The following is a 16,202-nucleotide window of genomic DNA, read 5'->3' on the forward strand; positions in this document are numbered from 1 at the left end:
GGCAAGATTGTAGCCCAAAATGGTGAAAAGTTCATGAGATCGGCTGACGAGACTTTTCCAGCTCAAATGGGAGGGAGTAAAATTCCACATTCTTATTCCAATTGTTCTCATGAGACTTGAGCCGCATCCAAACAGACCATTCTAGTTTTGGATCTCACTTAGAATCAGAATGACAGAGAGGGTTGGATCCAGGAATTTGAATCCAAACCCCAGTACTTTCCCCAAATACAAAGGGGTTTCAGGTTCAAGGCTCTGTTACCCCTTTCTGACGGCACAGTGCACTTAAGTCACCATTCCTTGTAGGGGACTTCTGGTCCTGTAGGGGATTTTTTTACTGAATGAGTTCCTGGGAAAGGCAATCCCTTCAGGACAGGAGAAATTTTAAGTGGATAGGACTTTCTCTCTAACAGCGCATATAGTAATACTGTCAGACTTTACAATATTATAGTTTAAGAATAAAGAGCAAAGCCTTATATAGTCATGAATTTTGATGACTGTACTGTAACAGGGCACTGGGCTTTGGGGCACACGTGAGTCCCAGTGTTATGGCCTGTTGATCCTCTAAAAATGTGAGCTTATAATTGTAGGTCATATGCTTGTACCTAGTCATGTGCCCTTCAGGAAACCACATATAAAGTTTCTTGATCTAGTCTAATAAACCCAGTTTGAGGAAAGGGATGTGATCCTGAACTTTATTTGGACTGTCCCAGCTGGTGAATCTTCCATTGCCTTACGATTGCATTAATTGGGCAGCACATGCCCATGGGCATTGTATCAGACTAAGTAATAAACAAATTCCTTTGAAAGTCCTCCGGAGTCGCTTTTAATTGAAAATGGAGGCCATCTCAATTGCAAGTAATCCCTTGCCATTATATCAGATGTCAGTCTGACAGTCATCTGTTTGGTTCTATTTTAAAACCCAATTCAAATATTGGTCTTCATATTTTGCAGACTTTGCATTAATCTGAAGCAACTCAGTTCAGCAGTACTTTTTTCTGATGAGACCGCTAACCATTTTAAGTCTAACCATGCCTGTTCCACTCTTGTATGTTGCTTTTCACTTTTACATCTCACAATTGAGTTATTCCCATAAACCGTAAAAAGAAAATGCAGACCAGCTGCAGCACTAAGCATTATTGCATGCTGTAGCCATGCTAATAGCTGGGCAGGAAACCAGAATAGGAGGAATAGTTGAGCCAGCATGATACATATGAGAGAGAAATAAGAGACCTATGAATACAGTTTAAAAAAAAAATTCCCAAACATCTGTTTCTCTCTGACAGAGATTTATTAGCCTCAAAGTTTAAAAATAATTAGTTGTGTTCTGGAGTTGGCCTGGTTTTTATTTATGTGTAATCTCCTAACAAGGCTGCCTCAAATGAAATACCTAAATCCCTACTGATACCTCAGTTGGCGTTTGTCTTAAATAAGGGCTTGATCAAAGGAAAAGCTCCTGTAGCCGTCAGTGGGTGTTGGATCAGGCCCTAGTGGCCAGCTTTTCAGAGATACTGTGCACCTGCAGCTCCTGACATTCAGCACTTCTGAAAATTATGGTCCCACTCCTGCAAGGTGCAGCATATGGGCATATCCCTGCACCTGTGGGAAGCTTCACTGGCTTACATGACACTCCATGCAGAGCAACATTTTGTTATATCCTTTGGTACTGCCACTCAAGACACTAGATAAGAAAACTACATAAAACTGAGCCTAAATAGATTTTTCCAGAGTATTTGACCCTCATTAATTATAATTAGAAATGATGTATTATCCAAAGAGAACTTTATGTAAAATCTAATAGGCACAAGCTTCCAGCACTGGATCTGGAGCTTCAGGGTAAATGACTGAACACCATGAAGAGGACGCAAAAGATTCACTTGTGAAGGCAGCAAAATGATTGTAACACCAAATGATGGCAGTGACTACCATCCACGTAGTAGAAGCTACAGTAAACACTACATGTGGAAAACTTTAGTAACTGAAAAAAATCAACAGTCAAGTATATTTTTAATTCTAGCAAATTATGGAATGATTACTTTTTTCCCTATAAGCCCAATTTTGACACTCTCATTTAAAATCTGCAAGCAAAGGAATACTGTCCTCAAATTTGGTAGATTGGATATGTCTGAAGTAGAATTTCTCTACCAAAAATAGAAGTAATCACCAGAGTTCAAGACCTCTCTCTTCTGCCATTATGTAACAAAACAAGGGAGTGAAGTACTGGACTCCTCTAGTTCAGATCTAGCACTCAAGACCAAAGTTTAGTTTATTAAATTCTAATTTGAAGTAATTAAGATTTTAAATACTGGATGAATGACCTCTTTGATCAAATAAATCTAAGATATGGCACCAAATGACTTCTGGAGTCCACATCTTACCTTTTTTTTTTTTTTTTTTTAAATGACTTTAGCCCTCTTTGTTATGCAGCTAATCCTGAAAATACAACTGGCTGCTAGCAAGCCTTGTCAATAGGAAAAACTGGACCCAGTTCTTTGCAGAATAGGACCCTTAGTTAGGAGTAAGGAATGGTGATTTTCATCCATTCCTAATTCGATGAGCGGTACAATATGTTGAAGTAGTTTGTGACAGGGCCGAAAGGGATTTGCAACCCCCTTGCTAGAGGTTCTCACTGCCTTAGCAAGTGAAGGGAAGAGCTGGGAGGTCAGACCTCCAGGGATTGCCTGGAAAGGCTTCCCACGATCTGCTGTGGACAGAGCCACCGAGAGTTGGGCCTCTGGCATCTACAAGATCCAGGAGCAGGAGGTGGCCAATAAGAGTCCAGCAGGCCACATTAAAAAAGCTGGCTGCTTCTACTAGGGGCCAGTTTTCTAAGTGAATCCAGGACTGGGACAGAAGGATCTTGCTACTCTGTCCCCAAGTAACCTGGCATCGTCAGGGGCCTAAATTTGGCATTTGATCTCCACAAAGAACCAATGGTTATACTATGGACTCGAAGAACCAGGTGTCTATTTTGAGCTCAGATTTAATTAGCTTTCTGTTAACCCCAGAAAGGGACTCGACTGAGAGAGGACTGGGCCATGGAAACAGCAGACCATTGTGAAACAGGACATGAGGGGAAGAACCCCTACAATGCTGTGTCCTGCCACAAGTGGTGGCACGCTGGTGATGCGTGCACTATAACAGTAAGAGATAAAAATGACTGGTTGTGCCAACCACAATTTTTTTTTTTAAAGTGGAAACATTTAAGTTTTTGCGGTCATTGATAAGATGAAATTGTCATGGATAGGGTCAGGTGACTTTTCACTGATTTGATTTGCAGGGTATTGCTATGGAAACAGAGTTCAGGTAGTTTGTATACCTTAACTGTGAACTTCTGTGCTTCTGAAATATTTAGGATTTTTGTAAGTTAACTTAAACTCTGAACTTCCTAGCTTCTTAACACTTGTGGTATTTATACTAATTGGAACACTCGAGTGAAGATTTTATGTTTGCCTGACATGTATTCTTGGCTTCAACTTTATCTTAAAGTTATTTTGGTCAGAAATATTTATAAACTTCAGGCAGTTGAACTTTCCTCTGCATTTCATTGTCAGAGTACCTCCTTCAAATCCTCTTTTAAAAATGGAGGGGAAGGGAAGCTACAACTGACAGAAATCTGTCTGCATACTTTATCATTCTTCAAATAAGTAACACAGACAAATACTGAGACTGTTCAGATCTGGATCCAAATGTCTCATTTGAGGCCTGTCTCAGATTTAAAGTTAGAAATGGGCAGATGAGAGTGGTGTTGCACTCCGTATGTTTATGGAAATATGCTTATGAGTGTAAATATAATGAACTGGAATATGCTTTATGCAAAAGGTCTCTTGTAAGGTATCATTACAAAGCTTATCATGTACTGAGTCTGTTACATTCATACAAATGGGATGATCCTTCTTGTGTCTGAAGCTAGAAATATGAAATATTACTCTGAAGTCTTGCCTCCTACTCTTGCCTCCCCCGAGATAGTGCTTGGGGTGTGCTATAGACCGCCAGGATCTAGCCTGGATGCGGACAGAGAACTACTTAATGTTTTTAGGGAAGTAAAAACTGATAAGAACTGTGTCATCATGGGGGACTTTAACTTCCCAGATATAGATTGGGGAACAAATGCTAGTAACAATAATAGGGCTCAGATGTTCCTAGACGTGCTAGCAGATGAATTCCTTCATCAAGTAGTAACTGAACCGACGAGGGGGGATGCCATTTTAGATTTAGTGCTGGTGAGTAGTGAGGACCTCGTTGAGGAAATGGTTGTAGGGGACAACCTTGGCTCGAGTGACCATGAGCTAATTCGGTTTAAACTAAATGGAAGGATTAACAGAAATAATACTGTGACTAAGGTTTACGATTTCAAAAAGGTCAACTTTAATAAATGAAGGCAACTACTTAGGGAAGTGGATTGGGCTAACATACTTAGGGATCTAAAGGCAGATGACGCCTGGGATTATTTCAAGCTGAAGTTGCACGAGCTGTCCGAGGCCTGTATCCCGAGAAAGGGAAAACGGTTAGTGGGCAGGAGATTTAGACCTAGCTGGATGAGCGGGCGTCTCAAAGGGGCGATTAAGAAAAAACAAAGTGTACAGAGAATGGAAGAAGGGAGGGATCAGCAAGGAAACCTACCTTATTGAGGTTAGAGCATGTAGGGATGCGGTGAGAAAGGCCAAAAGCCGTGTAGAGTTGGACCTCGCGAGGGGAATTAAATCCAATAGTAAGAGGTTTTATAGCCATATAAATAGGAAGAAAACAAAGAAAGAGGAAGTGGGACCACTGAAGAATGTAGATGGAGTGGAAATTAAGAATAATCTAGGCATGGCACAATATCTAAATGAATATTTTGCATCGGTCTTTAATAAGGCTAATGAAGGGTTTAGGAATAGAGGGAGTAGGACAGAGGGGAATAAAGGAGGGGGGATTGACATTACAGTATCAGAGGTGGAAGCCAAACTTGACCAGCTAAACGGGACTAAATCGGGCGGACCGGATGATCTTCATCCTAGAATATTGAAGGAACTGGCGCGAGAAATTGCAAGCCTCTTGGCGATAATTTTTAATGAATCTGTAAACTCGGGGGTGGTACCGTTGGACTGGAGAATAGCTAATGTGGTTCCTATTTTCAAGAAGGGGGAAAAAAAGTGACCCGGGTAACTACAGGCCTGTTAGTTTAACTTCTGTAGTATGCAAGGTCTTGGAAAAAATTTTGAAGGAGAAAGTAGTTAAGGACCTTGAGGTGAATGGCAATTGGGACAAATTACAACATGGGTTTACAAAAGGCAGGTCGTGCCAAACCAACCTGATCTCCTTCTTTGAGAAAGTAACAGACCTTCTAGATAAAGGAAATGCGGTGGATCTAATATACCTCGATTTTAGTAAAGCGTTTGATACGGTACCGCATGAGGAATTATTGGTTAAATTGGAAAAGATGGGGATCGATAGGAAAATCCAGAGGTGGATAAGGAACTGGTTAAAGGGGAGACTGCAGCGGGTAGTACTGAAAGGTGAACTGTCAGATTGGAGGGAGGTCACCAGTGGGGTTCCTCAAGGTTCGGTTTTGGGTCCGATTTTATTTAATCTATTCATTACTGACCTCGGAACCGAATGTAGAAGTGGGCTGATAAAGTTTGCGGATGACACAAAGTTGGGAGGTATTGCCAACTCAGAGAAGGATCGGGATATTCTGCAGGGAGACTTGGATGACCTTGTAAATTGGAGTAATAATAATAGGATGAGATTTAATAGTGAGAAGTGTAAGGTGATGCATTTAGGGATGACTAACAAGAATTTCAGTTATAAGCTAGGGACGCATCGGTTAGAAGTGACGGAGGAGGAGAAGGACCTCGGAGTCCTGGTTGATTGCAGGATGACTATGAGTCGGCAATGCGACGTGGCTGTGAAAAAAGCTAATGCGATCTTGGGATGCATAAGGCGAGATATTTCTAGTAGGGACAGGGAGGTGCTGCTTCCGTTATACAAGGCGCTGGTGAGACCTCACTTGGAGTACTGTGTGCAGTTCTGGTCTCCTATGTTTAAAAAGGATGAACTCAAACTGGAACAGGTACAGAGAAGGGCCACTAGGATGATCCGAGGAATGGAAAACCTTTCCTATGAAAGGAGACTCGAGGAGCTTGGTTTGTTTAAAAGAAGGCTGAGGGGGGATATATTGCTCTCTTTAAATATATCAAAGGGATAAATACCAGGGAGGGAGAGGAATTATTTCAGCTCAGTACTAATGTGGACACGAGAACGAATGGATATAAACTGGCCGTGGGGAAATTTAGGCTTGAAATTAGACGAAGGTTTCTAACCGTCAGAGGGGTGAAATTTTGGAACAGCCTTCCGAGGGAAACGGTGGGGGCGAAAGACCTCTCTGGCTTCAAGATTAGGCTAGATAAGTTTATGGAGGGAATGGTTTGATGGGATAACGTGATTTTAGTCAATTAGGCAATAACGGCCATCGCTGGTAAAATGAGGGTCTGGCTAGAGAATCTTGCCTGTATGCTCGGGGTTCTGCTGATCGCCATATTTGGGGTCGGGAAGGAATTTTCCTCCAGGGTAGATTGGCAGTGGCCCTGGAGGTTTTTCGCCTTCCTCCGCAGCATAGGGCAGGGGTCGCAAGCTGGAAGATTCTCTGCAACTTGAAGTCTTTAGATCACGATCTGGAAACTTCAACAGCAGAGTTAAGGGAAAGTGGGGGGGTCAGCTTTTGTGGCCTGCATCATGCGGGAGGTCAGACTAGATGACCATATTGGTCCCTTCTGACCTTAAAGTCTATGAGTCTAAGTCCAATTGTAATGATGCAAAGTGTGGGCCATTAATGGTGGCTTAGAATCTTGATGGCTCCCATTAACTAGGACAATTGGTGGTAAATGGCTCTGGTTACTTGTAAGCCTTCCTGTATACCTGTGTGCCAGCTAGTGGGTAATGAAGTCTCACATTACTGGACTCCATCTTAAACCTGGTGCTTTTCCATTTAGAAGGAAGGGTGGGAACCCAGAGACACAGGATTCCCACCTTGTGCCAAAGATATAAAAGGGGGTGGAACAGAACAAACGGGGCTGCCAGTCATGAGAAATCCTCTTGTTACCACCTGAGCTGGAACTGACAAGGATTGTACCAAGGGAAAGATTGGGCCCAGACTAAGAAGGAGTCTACTCTGTGAAAGAAGCTTATTGGAACATCTGAGGGTGAGATTTACCTGTATTCAGTTTCTTAAATGTATTAGGCTTACACTTACATGTTTTGTTTTATTATGCTTGGTAACTTACTTTGTTCTGTTATTACTTGAAACCACTTAAATCCCACTTACTAAAATCACTTTTCTTTATTACTTAACCCAGAGTAAGTGATTAATACCCGGGGGAGCAAACAGCTGTGCATATCTCTCTGTGTTATAGAGGGCAGACAATTTATGAGTTTACCCTGTATAAGCTTTATACAGAGTAAAATGGATTTATTTGGGGTTTGGATCCCATTGGGAACTGGATGTTTGGGTGCTGGAGATAGGTGATTTGCTGAGCAGTTTTTGGTTTAAAGTCTGCAGCTTTGAGGGTGTGGACCAGAACCGGGTCTGTTGCAGCAGACTAGCATGTCTGGAGGCCCAAGCTGACAGAGAAAATGGGCTCAGAGGTAGTTTCAGCACATCAGGTGACAGTCCCAAGGGGGTATCTGTGACCAAACCCATAACAGAGAGCCTCAATCCAGTTTTAGTTGTGTGGCCTGAATCACCTCTCTAATTTTCCTATTATAAAGGAGGCTTGCTTGGTATTAATGTTCTTCTTGTTCCAAGTCTTCCATTATGATCCCCTTGACTTTAACACTGCTAGATTTCCTAGGGAGATAAATTTATTAAATATTTCTCCATACCACAACTACCTGTTCTACGCTCTCTTCCTCCTTTTCCCTGAACATATGTTTGAGCCTCTTTCTTCCCCCCCCCCCTCCAAAAAAAAATCATTTCAAAGTTTATCATAAAAGATGTTGCTTTGATAGTCCTGAAGACTAAACCGTCTAGCCACTGAACAGGGACAGCATTAATGGAGCCCTTCCCATGCTGGTTAACCAATTTACTCAGCCCTGAACTGGCCAATTGATGACATTACCAATAAAGGAAAACTGCTAGTGCTAATTGCAGCAGAGACTCTTGTGAAGTGATTGCCTGTCTGCTAGGAACTGGACTGACACAACATACAGCTCCAATAACATTTTGGTCACTGAGTCTGGATTTGAACTAGCAACCTAGAAGTGAAAGACTTTGAATCCCATTTAATTTCCCCTTTGGAGTCCCCCAAAAGTTTCTTGAAACTGAGTATAAGTAATTCTTGAAATTACATAAAATGTCTGACTCTTACAGCAGATTGGGGGGGGGGGGGGATTAATTTTGGAAGCCCCAACCCTCCCCCTTTGTTTCCAACAGGCTGTCACTGTTGAGTCTGAATATTGCTGATCATGTAAGAGACTAGGTGAGTGAGGTAATATTGGACCAACTTTGGTTGGTGAAAGAGATGGCTTTTGAGCTGCACAGAGCACTTTTCCAGATCTGGAAAAGATAGAAGTGTTTTGTGTACCTCAAAAGCTCTTTCACCAACCAAAGTTGGTCCAAAAACATACTACATAACCTACCCTGTCTCTCTCTCAGCCTGGGACCAACACGGCTATAACTCTGGAAACAACAATAGAGCACTGAGACTCTCCATGACTACTTGCTGTAGTAGCAAGTGGAATTTATCATTCAGTACTTGCCTCCTCCTTCTGTTGTCACAAAGGCCTAGACTGTGCTTCATTTTTTGAAATGTATGTTTGTTGTGGGGGAAAGGTGTGCAAGGAGATTATGCCAGCCTCTCCCACCCCAAACACCATTGGTGCTTAGTCCTTAAACGGGCTGCACAATTGTAGTCCCCACTGTTCTTTTCCATAATCCCTCAGGAGAGTGCCCCAAGGGAGAGTTAAGGAGGAAGTGAGCCATGGTTCTCCTTTCCATTCTGGCCCAGAGTGGGACTGCTGCAATGAGGGGAGGAAGCAGCATTCGCAGAAGCATGGTAGTAGCAGGTGCCCTCCCTTTGTCAGCTGGGGCATTGTTTCTTTGCTTTTAAATGTGTTTTTCACTTGATTGCAGCTGTTTTTGAGCTGTGCATTTATTTTATGGGTGGACAATGAAGACTCATTTCAACTCACAAAAGATGGGTTTTAAGAATTGTAAAACCACGGGTTCTATTAAATGAAGAATGAGGGGGAGATTTGATAGCCGCCTTCAACTACCTGAAGGGGGGGTTCCAAAGAGGATGGAGCTCAGCTGTTCAGTGGTGGCAGATGACAGAACAAGGAGCAATGGTCTCAAGTTGCAGTGCAGGAGGTCTAGGTTGGATATTAGGAAACACTATTTCACTAGGAGGGTGTTGAAGCACTGTAATGGGTTACCTAGGGAGGTGGTGGAATCTCCGTCCTTAAAGGTTTTTAAGGCCCGGCTTGACAAAGCCCTGGCTGAGATGATTTAGTTGGGGTTAGCCCTGCTTTGAGCAAGGGGTTGGACTAGATGACCTCCTGAAGTCTCTTCCAACCCTAATCTTCTATGATTCTAAATATGAATTCTAGCCAGTGTATGTAATTGGCTAAGCCAACTGCAAACATTTTGTTCCAGTCTTCTCATCTCCTCCGATTTATTCCATTATTTGCCTTCCTTACATTTAAACATATGTTTGAGAGGCCATGGAAGTTTGCTTTTAATTATCCTACACATTGGTAATCCACACACCATAATCCATACCACACTGTCATTTTAAAAAAAGCAGTATTCATACAAACTCAATATAAAAATCAACAGTATAAAATCAAAGCATAGCTTTTAGTGCTGGACTGATGCGTATGAGTAGTTTAAAAAAGTAGCACATTCGCTAGTTTTAACAACAAACCTGTCCAACTTTGTCATTCCTTAGTATATAGCATAACAAAACTAATATTCCATCCTGGCTTTTTTTCAGCATATGGTAAAATTTTAGCTTTATGCATTTGCCAACTAAAAAAAAACGTTCAGTTTAATAATAACAATAATAATTAATAATAATTAAAAAAAAATTCAAAGGCTCCCTGTACTTCCTCTACCCAGCACTTCTATTCTGCTAACCATTGTTTGGAAATGGCATTTTATACAACTATTAACTATGTTGGCTATAATCTATTTTAAATTAACCCTTTGTAATCAGTCATTCAACTGCATTTCTGAACCATTCTCTGTTTTATTTTCCTAATGAGCATATATACTGCAGGAGGGGGCAGAGATAGTTGGTGGGAAAGTTACCTGACAACTACTGGGCTAAAGATTATGGCCAAGACTTTCAAAAGTGACTGATGGCCTGATCCAACTATTACTGAACTCAATGGAAAGATTCTGTTGGTTTCAAAGGGAATAGCACTAATCCCTAAGTTTCCTCAGTTCTTGGAGTGCCCAACTGAGATGCTGTGCAAGTCATGTCCCCGTAAGGCATGAGAGCTCTGCATCTTCTGAAAATCGGGGCCCCTTGAATTGGCCACACACAAATTGAAGTACCTCACATCACTACTTACTCTTAGTCTTTTCCATAGTGTGGAAACCAGAGTTCAAAACAAACCTGTGCCCCATAAAATCTGCAGTCTTAAATGAACAAATCCAACTAATCCAACAAAAATGGTCTACTGTACTTAACTGAAAAATATAGAAGGAGGCACATTGGTGCATGTTTGCCAATTTTTTTTTCTATGCAGCGAGGAGAAAGATAAATGAAGAGAGATGTTGGAGAGAAATGGGCTCAAAATATGGGGAAAGAGTATATGGTATGTAACTTCAATAATGTGAACACAGAAGAATTATCCTTGAAACTAGATGGGCCGACAATACAGAAAACAGTTCAAGTATCTGGGTCCCAGAATATGAGGAAATGGACTAAATTAGAGCTAGGATAAATAAGTGCTTGGTTCAAATGGAGAGTGCTAAGTGGTATAGAATGCAACAAGAACATGCAATTAAGAGGGAAAGTTGCTCTAAAATGGTGTTGTCCAGTCTTAATATATGGTGCTGAGTGTTGGGCAACAAAGAAGCCTGAGCAAATAATCTGTTCCACAGAAATGCAAATGTTGAGATGGATGAGTGGTGTAATGAGGCACCAGATGAGTGTGTACATTAAAGACCTGCTCAAATCAACACCTATAAATGAAAATGAGGGAGTACAGGCTCAGATGAGTTGGTCATGCAAAGTGCAGTCCTAACAATCATGTGGATAAAAGTTCAACAGATCAGGACGAAGGAAAAAGATGCCAACCCGAGAAGTAGTGGTGGTATGTCATAAAGCCATGTTAACATGTGGTGTGGTAGAGGATATGGCAGTGGACAGAGAACCCTGGAGGGAGAGGACTGACTTTCTTCAGTTGCTGAGATTCCTACTAAAGTATTCCTGGGCCCAGTTTGAGGGCTCTGGCTAGTAGGCGTCTAGTAAATTTGAAGGCTTAGCCTTCCCTCAGTCTGTTTGGGCTGCTGGGAGGGAGAAGAAGCACTTTATCACTGTTCTTCCATTCCAAAACCTCCTGGCTGCTATAATGTTAAGATCCTCTGCTACTTTACACTTTCCCCAGCTTCCAGGCTGCTATTGGGTGGGAGATAGTGTCTATTTGTCCCTTAGCTTGTTGGACTTCTCAAGCCATGGTTTACTGTGTGCGTGTGTGGTGTTTGCTCTCCTAAACTTGTGGTCACCAACTACTAAACAAGGTTGAGGAGAATGCTAGCACAGTATTGAAAATAACACTGAATGAAAATAAGAAAAAAATCTGGAAGGAGAAAGTGATTAATTCATTAACCTAATTCTTCGGAGTCTGGGTGAATTGCTGGATTTGTTCACAACAGAATGAGTTTGTTGAAAACTTGCTTTAGATGAATGTCTACCTGGCTCAGGAACAGCTCACTGAAAACTTGTGGGAGACCGATAGGGTTCTTTGTTGGAAAAGCAGTGGAAGCCTGTGGGATTTCATAGAGACCCAAATTGTCTCATAGTCTAGTTTCCTGCTCATGATCTAGTAAAGATCGAGTGCAGTTGAGCTGATCAGTTTGATTTCTGCAAGGCATGATTGTACTAAAACAGTCTTAAAAACTAACATTTGGTTAAGGGAATACTGCATTCCTGCTTCCTAATAGTTGTATGTCCTTCAAGTACTCATCTGCAACATAAGGCAGGCCTGAGGGGTAGAGACTATCAGGTGTCTAGAAACTACCTACTAGCACCAAAATAAAACTTACCAGCAAATAAGTATTCTTAGCTATGAGTTTACAAATGTGGAGTCATTTTAATTCAAACAAAAGTAATCCAAAGACTTAAAAAAAAGCAGTGTCACCATTTGAATTTGAGTTACAGCCTGGATTTATAGCGCTTATAAAAGTTAGCTGTAGTGTGGATAGTTGCTCTCCACTGTTTCCCCCACATGTCTGCAATTGTACATTATTCACTATTCTTAATTTCTTTACATATTGAAGAAATGAACATGTAAAGTAAAAATATTTCAGTTGCCAATAACTTCTTTATGGTTATAAACGGGATTGCTGGCAGTCTCGATAGAGAGGCCAAAGACCCAACATACATTTTTGCGTTGTTTAAAATGGTCCCATTAGATGACCCTTATAAAAGTACTTTAATATTCTGTAGCAGTGGTCCCAAACACTGCAATTTACAATGGTGCTATTTATATCTGGGATTATTGCAGGATACTGTACCCTATTTTTAATAAAAGATGCTTCTGAAACCCAACAGCATAATCTGAAGTACATTAGTGGGGAAGGATGAGTAATCTTGCACTGACAGTACCTGAGCAATACCTGTTTTGTAGATGGAAATTTCTCTCTACTCATCTGTTTTCTGCACCTTTCACAAAAAATACCTACATTCACTAAGAACCAAATCCAGAGAGAGCCTCCATGGAGGCTATGGTGGAGGGTTCCATTTTGGAACCTCTTGGTGATTTACCAAATGGCTGAAGTAGTCTACATAGAGACACAAGGTGGATGAGGTAATATCTTTAGTGGACCAACTTCTGTTGGTCCAATAAACTTCTCTCACCAACAGAAGTTGGTCCAATAAAAGATATTACCTCCCCCAGCTTGTGTCTAATATTTTGGGACTATGTAGCCTACACAGAGCATTTACCAAGCCCTTACAGAGAAGAGGGATGAAGTTTCCTGCATGTCACCATATGGGGATGGGGCGTAATGGAGGTATTTGCATAGCTCCACACTGCACCTTCAACTTCACCTTACAATTGGATTCATCCCTAAGAAGATAAAGGAACTGTTTGATCACTTTCTCCTTCTTGAATTCAAATCTCAGAATTTATTAAATTCTCTTGCATCCGTATATATGAAAAGAAGTTTGCCTGAAATGTTTAATGCAGACATAGTTGGGTTAGTGGACCATAATCTGCTAAAATTCTTGCTACATCCACAGAAGGTCCTTATCTCCTCCCCATCTCTTGTTATATTTGAAAGAATTGGCCCCAGCAATTGACTCCCACAGACACATACTGATAGATTGAAACTACTCAAGGGACTGATTATAATCTCTGCAACTCAAACTGTTTCCCTTTTGTATAAAGCAACTCAGTATGACCAATTGTTTTCTATTGCTTTCTTAGTTACTTAAACAGGCCCACACAGATCGTGAGTGTGACTAACTTGGATCCCTGGGATTTGTACATCCTACACACTGATGTCATAAGCAGAGATGAATACCAACAAGGTGAATGTCCTTATTTGTTTGCATTTTTTTGCTGTTGGAATAAAACAATGGAGGGGGGAGGACCTAAACTACTTAGTAGGAGAAATTGACATTCAAATACAATGTCTAAGATAATTAGTTAAGGAAGTCTTCAATATTAACTCAGTCTTTTAAAATGATTCATAAGATGACAAGACCCATAAACTATGTCCATAAATTACTATACTATTAAATATGAAGACTTTGAGAAGACTCTTCTGAGAAACTGCAAGTGAATTACTGCTGGAAGGTGCATCTTGAAACTGTCATTAATCTCAGTCAAACTGTCCTCTGAGCTTTGAGTTAATGTGACTTTCAAAGTTGGATTTGCACATACGCACTGTTGCAGGCATAACATATGCACAAAGACCCAATATGTATCTCACCTTGTAATCTGTAAACAATTAACACAAAGAAATGAATTGGGCCTAATGAGTTCTTAGAGCCAGTTTTTACCACCACTTCCTTGCTCTGCACAGTAAATCACTTGTTAGTTTCATTAGAACTACTCAGGGTGTAAGGGATTACTTAATATCATAGATAAGGATAGCAAAATGTATCCTCTAATACTTACAGTAATTATACTGACTCTTTTCTGAGGTTCTAGCCCCAGAAATAAACATTTTAAAAACTTCTGGAATATAGAAAAATTATGGTACTAAAAACTGACTAAACACCACCCTTTAAAAAATTATACCTTTTGGGGACTTTTTTAGTATTTTACTTGTGGCTTTTTTATGTGCTTTAGTTGCTGCTGTTATATTTTTACCTATGTGGTGTCCTGAGTTTCTTGGTACAATGGGATGGAGTGGTTTGTAATTAAGACTTGTTTTATTCAAAAGATGTGTTCCTATATTTCTACTTTGTCTTCAGAAAAAAATCAAGTTTGGAACACTCCTCTGAAGCAACTGAGTGATAACACTTCCTATAAAATGTGTGTTCTTTCTAGAACTATAAAGATCAAAGCTGCAAAGCAATTGCTGCATAGCTCAGTTTCTATAACTGAGGGTTGGAGCTTTCAGGGGGCTTGAAGAGTGATCAGGAGATGTCACAAGTGGCCTAAAATTCATCGTGTCATTCCCCCCCAAAACTTTAAAGGACAACATTGCTCTGCAAAGGTGGGGAAGGATTGGAGGGGGCAGGGTCCAATCATGTGCTGCTTTTATGCAGTGCCTGCTGCACTTGGCAATCTCTCCTCACTCAGCTCCTGACAGAATTGCTGTTGAACAGCTGAGTTCGGGAACAAGGATCTCAGTTGTCGTCTCTTGCCAGAAATGTGCTTCTCCCCCCTGTTGGCAGACAGAATAAAAAGCAGCAGTGAGGCTCATGTCTGCAGTGAGTCCAACTCCCTCTTCTGCTGGCTTGGAGGCAGGAGCATGCTGGGCAGGGAGGAGCCCTAGCTGTCCACCTAGCCTCTTGTGTCAGGGATGGGCTTCTGTTTCTGTAAAAATTAGGGTGACCAGACAGCAAATGTGAAAAATCGGGACAGGGGGTGGGGGGTAATAGGAGCCTATATAAGAAAAAGACCCAAAAATCGGGACTGTCCCTATAAAATCGGGACATCTGGTCACCCAAATAAAAATCCACCCAAATTTTGTTAAATTATGAGCCTTTGAAAAGCTGCAGTTCACACATCTTCAGTAAAGAGTAGTTAGCACTCTGAAGCTAAAGTTTAAATCTTGTCTGCATTGGGTATGCTCCGATTCGGGGTTGAGCAGGACTTACTTGCAATTCAAGCTCTGAGCTGCTGCAGCCTGGGCTGGGCACTGGAACTGAGCAGGGAGCCTGCACTCTGTATGATCCCTTGCTGGAGCCCAAGAAGCCTAGAAGTGGCTGCCTGATGAGAATGCAAAGAGAATAAAAACTGGAAGGAGTGGGGTGAGAGTAGATGGCAACAAGGAGCTGGGAAGGGGAGAGGAATAAGATTGGGAGCCCACACTGGAGTGGGAGAAGAGGGAGATGGATTGGCTGAGCACGGAAAGTAGGGACTGGGCTGGGCATTAGGGAAGGAAATGAAGATGGTGGGGTAGGGGAAGGAGACTGGGAGTCAGTAGGTTTTGTGGGGAGGAGGACAGTGGATTGAAATCAGATGACGCAGTAGGAGAAACTGGGACTTGCTGGCCAAGGAGACTGGGAACCAGTGAGGTGTGAGGGTGGAAGTGGAGACAGATATAAGGAGCTATGGTATGGGGGCAGGGGATCATAACTGGGTCTGGCTGAGTAGGAACCTGGAAGTGCGACGCAGGGAGGAGAGACAGATTGTACAAGGAACAAGAGGAGAGAGGGAACAGACTGGGCAAGGCCACTGGGTGCAAGGAGCTTGTGGGGGGAAGGGAGAGGAGGAAGAGACTGTGAATGGCTGGGCAAGGAGAGTGGGGATCGAGTTAGAAGGGATGAGACATACAGGGTCAAGGTTGGTGGGAAGTAGAAATCAGGCAGAGA

The sequence above is a fragment of the Terrapene carolina genome, unplaced genomic scaffold, assembly GCF_002925995.2.
Source record: "Terrapene carolina triunguis isolate 2854851 unplaced genomic scaffold, T_m_triunguis-2.0 Scaffold66, whole genome shotgun sequence".
NCBI lineage: Eukaryota > Metazoa > Chordata > Testudines > Emydidae > Terrapene > Terrapene triunguis.